Genomic DNA, 8,053 nt, shown 5'->3' on the forward strand with positions numbered 1-8,053 from the left:
AAGTGAATAGCAAAACTTCCAGGAGATATAGGGATAATTCAAAGCATAAATCAAAGGTGGGAGTCTTGCTAGCAGGACACTGTGGTTTCTGGATGGACCTGAAGATGAGCAGAGAAGTAGAGTTGACCACATCCAGGACATAGTGGCAGGTATTACTTTGGAGAGATTCAAAGTTTTCTGGCAATCTGCCCACCTAAAACTCCTATGCTTTAAAATATTGAAAAGCATCTGTCATTATCTATACCACTGGTGGGTGCATAAGTCTACTGCATACAACCTTATTAAACATGTAGAAGCAGGCCTATCTGTAAATTCCAAATGAGTCTGCCTATATCTTGCTTCCAGACAACCCTGGATATACATTAATCCTATCTCAAAGAAAATGAAAAAGTGAAAAATTCCACTGTGAATTCACAAATATTGTTAAAAGTACCTAAGTTATCGCTTCTTGACCATTTGGCTAAGTTAGATGCTCTCCACTAAATAATTCTAAAATACAGGAGAAAGAAAGGAGTCAACATAGTAGGACTTCACTGCTAAAGAGGACAGTCAGGTCTGAAGGTCAGAATAACATATGAATGCCAAGGCTCAAGTGATTCGGTGATTTCTGCTTTTCCTCACTGATGAGCACTCATGGAAGCCCAAGTAAGCTCTGAAGCTGCAACATGGACAGGATATTTTCACTGCCCAAAAACAACATCTAGTTTCACTTCTGGTTTCTATCCCAGAGCTGAACCTGTGTACCAGCTCTCTATACCAAAATACTGCCAATAGAGAGTTAGTCTCCAAGTACTGATGACAAACCTATGAGCACAGATAAGACTACCAATTTGTTCTGAGGGACCGGAGCAGAGCCCTCTGATCACAGGAACCAAGGAGAAGTCTGAGATAGGATCCTTTGGGTTTCTGTCTGTGCCCAGAGTTGACCCTGGGCCACAGAGAGAATTCCTCCCAGAGAGAACTGATATCGAAGGAGTGCTGACATGCAGACTTGCAGAAGGGACAAGCCACAATCAGGGACAGGAATACCAACTAACACCAGAGATAACTAGATGGCAAGAGCCAAGAGCAAGAACATAAACAACAGAAACCAAGGCTGCTTGTCATCAGCAGAACCCAGATCTCCCACCACAGCTATCCCTAGATATGCCAACAAACCAGAAAATCAAGGCTCTCATTTAAAATCAAATCTCATGATAATGATAGAGGACTGTAAGGACATAAATAACTCCCTTAAAGAAATACAGGATAATACAGGAAAACAGGTAGAAAGTGTTAAAGAGGAAACACAAAAATACCTTAAAGAATTACAGGAAAACAAAACCAAATAGGTTAAGGAACTGAACAAAACCATCCATGATTAAAAATAGAAATAGAAACAACAAAGGAAACAAATGGAGACAACACAGAAGATAGAAAAACTAGGAAAGAGATCAGGATTCATAGATGCAAGCACCACCAACAGAATACAAAAGATAGAAGAGAGAATCTAAGGGGCAGAAGATACCATAGAAAATATTGACACAACAATCAAAGAAACCACAAAATGAAAAAAGTTCCTAACTCAAAACATCCTGGGAATCCAAGACACAATAAGAACACTAAACATAAGGATAATAGGCATAGAATAGAACAAAGATCCCTGAGAGAGAGGGAGAGTAAATATCTTCAATAAAATTATAGAAGAAAACTTCCATAACCTAAAGAAAGAGATGCCCATGAATATATAAGAAGCCTACAGAACTCCAAACAGACTGAACCAGAACAGAAATTTCTCCCATTACATAATAGACAAAACACAAAATGCACAAAACAAATAAAGAATATTAAAAGCAGTAAGTTTAAAAGTTCAGGTAACATATAAAGGCAGACCTATCAGGATTACACCAGATTTCTCAACAGAAACTATGAGAGCTAGAAGATCCTCAGTAGATATCATACAAACCCTAAGAGAAGACAAATGCCAGCCCAGGCTACTATCTTTCTACAAATTCAGCCCTAAAAAGTGTAACAGATGGAAAATTCCGACAGGAGGAAGGAAACTACACCCTAGAAGCAGAAGAAAGTAAGTTTCTTTCAAGGAACCCCAAAGAAGATACCCAAAAGAAAAGAACATAATTTCATCTCTAACAACAAAAATAACAGGAAACAACAATCACTATTTCCTAACATATCTTAATATCAATAGTCTCAATTCCCCAATAAAAAGATATAGATTAACAGACTGGATATGTGAACAGGATACAGCATTTTGCTGCATACAGGAAGCGTACCTCACAGACAAAAACAGAAACTACCTCAGGATAAAGGGCTAAAAAACAATTTTCAAAGCAAATGGTCTCAGGAAAGAAGCTGGGTAGCGATTCCAATATTGAATAAAATCTACTTACATCCAAAAGTTTTCAAAAAAGATAAGGAAGAACACTTCATACTTATCAGATGAAAAATCTGCCAAGGAAAGCTCTCAATTCTGAACATCTGTGCTACAAATGCAAGGGCACCCACATTCATAATAGAAATTTTATTAAAGCTCAAAGCACACAGTGAACCTCACAATAACAGTGGGACACTTTAATACTTAAATCTAACCAATGGTCAGATCATGGATACAGAAACTAAAGAGAGAGACACAGTGAAACTAACAGAAGTTATGAAACAAATGGATTTAACTGATAACTACAGATGGTTTAACTCTAAAGCAAAATAATAAACCTTCTTCTCACCATGGTACCTTCTCAAAAATCTACCATATAATTTGGACACAAAATAAACATCAACAGATCCAAGAATTTTGAGTTAATCCCATGTATTCTACCAGACCACCACAGAATGAGGCTGATTTTCGATAACTACAAAAACAGGAAGACCATGTACACATGGAAGTTGAACATTTATCTCCTCAATGGTAACTTGGGCAGGGAAGAAATAAAGAAGGAAATGAAAGACTTTTAGAACTCAATGAAAATGAAAGACACAACATACGCAAACTTATGGGGCAGAGTGAAAGCAGTGCTAAGAGGAAAGCTCATAGCTCTGAGTGCCTCCAAAAAGTAACTGAAGGGACCATACAGTAGCAGTTTAACAGCACACCTGCAAGCTCTCTTATAGAAATAAGCAAATACACCAAAGAGGAGTAGACAGCTGGATATAATCAAACTCGAGGATGAAATCAACCAAGTAAAAACAAAAAGAACTATATAAAGAATCAGCAAAAGCAGTTGCTGTGTCTTTATCAACAAGATAGTCGAAATCCTTAGCCAAACTAACTAGACAACACAGAGACAGTATCCAAATTAACAATGTCATAAATGAAAAGGGAGACATAGCAACAGAGATGGAGGAAATTTAAAGAAATTATCAGGTCCTAATACCATAGCTTATACGCAACAAAACTGGAAGTCCCTTTCTCAGAGGAACCATAGCACCCTCACTTAAGTCCTCCTTCTTCTTGAGCTTCCTGTTCTGGGTGAATTGGAAATTGTTTATTTTGAGCTTTTGGACTAGCATCCGCTTATTAGTGAGTGCATACCATGTGCATTCATTTGTGACTAGGTTACCTCACTCAGCATTACACTTTCCAGTTCCATCCATTTGCCTAAGAATTTCATGAATTCATTGTTTTTAATAGCTGAATAGTGTTCCATTGTGTATATATACCACAGTTTCTGTATTCATAATACTCACAGGAGCAATAAGGGTGGCAATGTGTAGAGCAGAGTCTGAAGTAAAGGCCACCCAGTGACTGCCCTACATGGAGATTCATCCTATAAACTGTCACTAAACCCTGATACTATGACAACAAGCGTGTACCAAAAGGAGCATGCCATGGCTATCTCTCCAGAGGTGCCCTGCTAGAGCCTTACAAATACAGAGGCAGAAACTAGCAACCAACTATTGGACTGGGCTTGGCGTCCCCAACGGAGGATATGGAGGGAGGTCCAGAGGACTGAAGGAGTATATAGCCCCATGGGAAGAACAATGACTTCGGATACCCAGACACCCCAAGACTCCCAGGGACTGAACTATCAAGAAAGGGGTACACATGGTTCTAGCCAAAAATGTGTCAGAGGAAGGCCTTGTTAGGCATCAGTGACAGGAGTGGTCTTTGGTCATGTAAAGGCTCAATAAAGGCCTCAACAAAGGGAAACGAACAGGGGGAATGTGGGGGGGAAGGTAGGACTGTGTCAGGTAGAGGGGTATATACATGGAGGCAGGGGGTGGGAGGAGGGGTAGGGAATCTTTGGGGAGTGGGGCTTTTGGGAGGGGGTAAATTGGGAAAGGTTTTACCATTGGCAATGTAAATGAAGAAGATACGAAATAAAAAAAAAAAGAGAAAGAGATGCAGTCATTAAAACTTTGCCAACAAAAAAAATAAAAAAATAAAAAAAATGCACAGGGCCATAAGATTTGAGGGTAGATTTCTATCAGAATTAAAGACGTCCTAATATCAATAATCTCAAACTCTTTCACAAAATAAAAACAGAAGGAACACTACCGAATACATTTTACAAAGCCTCATTTATGCTTTGTAAAGCCTCATTTATGCTAAACCACACAAAGACCCAACAAAGAAAGAGAACTTCAGAACTGTTAACAATTTCCCTTATGAATATTGCTGTAAAAATATTCAATAGAATTCTAGCAAAATGAATCCAAGACCACATCAAAATGATTATTCACCATGATCAATTGTGCTTCATCTCAGGGTTGCAGAGATGGTTAAATACATGGAAATCCATCAACTTAATCCATTATATAAACAATGTCAAACAAACAAAAACCCACATGATCTTCTCATTGGATCCTGAAAAAATTTTGACCAAATAAAACACCCCCTCATGCTAAAAGTATAGGAGAGATCCGGAATTCAATTCCATACCTAAACATAATTAAAGAACTATAAAGCACACCAACAGAGTTAGAGAACAGGAGCAACCGGAGAGGGATAGAGGAGTAGGAGGGCAAAAAGGAGGAGCATGAACAGGTAATGGAAGAGACAGGGGAGAAGACAGAAAATAAAACAGAAACAAGTAGCAGTGGAGATGGGAAAATGGGGGTAGCCAAAAGACAGTCCCAGACTCCAGAAAAGTGAGAAGCTCCCAGGATGCAATGGGGATGGCTTTAGTAGTAATACCCAAGAAAGAGATACAAAACCTGTACAGACAACCTCCAGTAGATCGTCATGACCCCAAGTTGAATCATGATGCCACCCATGTAATTCAAAACTTTAAACCCACAAATATTCCTGTCCAAAGGAAAGAGAGAGACAAAAATGGAAGAGAGACTGAAGGAAAAGCCATCTAGAGGCCACCCCAACGAGGAATTCATCCTACCTGTAGAACCAAACCCCCACAATATTGTTGATGTCAAGGGCTTGCTGGAAGGAGCCTGGTATGACTGTTCTCTGAGAGGTTATGCCAGCAACTGATCAATACTAATGGAGAAACTAACAGGCAACTACTGGACTGAACACGGGGACCCCAATAGAAGAGAAGGGGAAGAACTGTAGGAGCCGAAGGGGATTGCAACCCCATATGAAGAGCAACATAAAGTAACTGGACCATCCAGGCCTCCCAGGGCCTAAACAAGCAACCAAAGATTGTACATGAAACAACACATGATTCCAGATACATATGGAGAAGAGGATGACCTTCTCTGACATCAAGGGAGGGGAAGGAGGCATGATTCTCTGTGTAAAGGGATGGTAGACTGGTGAGGCAGGAGGGGGTTAGTGGGTGGAGGAGCACCCTCATAGAGGTAAGGAGTATGGGGGTGAGGCGCAATGTGATGGGGGGCTTTGTGGAAGTGTAACTGGGAAGGGAATTCTCATTTTAAATATAAACAAAAATGATAAATAATGTATTTGTATAAGAAAACAGAAGACATTTGGCGCATAGATGTTCAGAACTGGAAGTTCTTCTTGGTGGATTTTTCCTTTGACCAGCAAGAAGTGTCCTTCTGTGTCTCTTTTGATGACTTTAGCTTGAAAGTCAATTTTATCTGATATTAGAATGGCTACTCCGGCTCGTTTCCCCGAGACCATTGGCTTGTAAAATTGTCTTCCAGCCTTTTACTCTAAGGTAGTTTTGGTCTTTGTCATTTAGGTGTGTTTCCTGTATGAAGCAAAATGTAGGGTCCTGTTTCCTTAACCAGTCTGTTAGTCTATGTCTTTTTATTGGGGAATTGAGTCCATTGATGTTAAGAGATATTAAGGAAATAAATGTTCAAAATTCATCAGAAAAAGGTAAATCAAAATGATTCTGTGATTTCATCTTACATATGTCTGCTTGGCTAAGATCAGAAACAAAAGAGACAGTTGACACTGGTGAGGACCTCAAGGAAAGGATGTGCTTGCTCCTCCATTCATGACAAACTTTTACAGAGACCTTGTTCATCAACAACTCAATAGCCAGCCATAGCCCTGCTGAGCTTACATCAAAATATTCTACATTATACCACAAGGACATTTGCTCAACCATGATCTTTGCAACTTACTGCATAACAGCCAGAAACCAGATGCAATCTAGATATCCCTCAGCCAAAGAATAGACAAAAATGTGTTAAGTTTACATACTGCCATAGTACACAACTCTTTAATAGGGCATCATGGAATTTGGAACTAGAAAAACTTCTCCAGAGCAAGCTTACTCAGACCCAGGAAGATGAACATGGCATGTTCTCACTGACAAGTGGATTAGCTCTGAGGTACAGATTTTGAGACAGTGAGTAAGAAATAGGCCTTAAGGGACAATGCAAGAATATTCATAATGTAACAAATATTAGTGTCATGTGTGTATAAAGAACTTGTTCTTTGCCAGGCTGTGGTTGCACACACATGTAATCCCAGCACTCTGGGAGGCAGACGCAGGCAGATTTCTGAGTTCGACGCCAGCCTGGTCTACTGAGTGAGTTTCAGGACAGCCAGGGCTATACAGAGAAGCCCTGTCTCCAAAAAAACAAAAAAAAAAAAACAAACAAACAAAAAAAAGAACTTGTTCTTTTGTTTATTACCATGTACTTTCACTTCCACAGTACTATTGTCATGTTATTTTGTTAATTTAAATCACCTTACACCAAAAATACTACGGTTTAATGATTAGGATGTTCTGGGTGGTTTGATATCCACCAAATATCCTTGTAACTGAAGGCATCACTAGCAATATTTTTGCTGAAAAAAGTTATAGTTTTATAAACACCAGTATGTAAAATGGATCAAACATGCAGACTTCATTTTATTGGGAAACACTTCAGCTTGGGGTTTTCATGCTTGCCTGCTGTTTATGAGTCCAAATTTTTTTGATTAAAAAAATACCTTCCACTAAACTATTGCAAAATGGATTAATAATAAAAAATCAGAAAATGAGTTCAATTACACACACGTAAATTGAAACTCCAGTGTTAAGGTTCATAATTCTAGCCACTCTAAAGCACATGATCATTGTGTTCATTGTGATCCTGACACTTGTACTTGTGCACATAGAAACGGAAAAGGAAGAATGTCAGAAAGATCCTTTTTCAAAATGACTGTGCTCCACATCACTCTAATATAAAAGATTTAATCAGAAGCATGAATGAAATTTAATAGATCTTACTCTATATTTACTTTATATGAATACTTTATATTCAGATACCCTTTCTTGTAGAAAACTAGATATTTTTAAATTACATTAAATAAGGTGAATATAAATATATTTAAATATGTATACTTTAATATATAAATATATTTATCATACAGGAAAAAAGAAATCACTTCCTAAATGCTGTTTTCTTGTTTCATATCCTGTTAAATCATCTGACAAGTCATTTTCCACTTGTTAGTATTTGATGAGCTGTTCTACTGCAAATGTGCTTTTGCAGTGAAATTGCTCCCACTACACTGTCTGGACAGACATGGGGCATAGTGCAAAGTGGTTCCTGAGGTGGTGCAACTGCACAACAGTGTAAAAAATTTATCAAGTGCATCCATGGTTCTTGCAAAGTTAAAAAAGATATATACCTGGAGCATTTAGAGAGCCACATGAAATATTTCAGCTATTTGTAAATTTTGGATTAA

Source organism: Apodemus sylvaticus, chromosome 17 (assembly GCF_947179515.1).
Source record: "Apodemus sylvaticus chromosome 17, mApoSyl1.1, whole genome shotgun sequence".
In the NCBI taxonomy this organism is placed as follows: Eukaryota; Metazoa; Chordata; class Mammalia; order Rodentia; family Muridae; genus Apodemus; species Apodemus sylvaticus.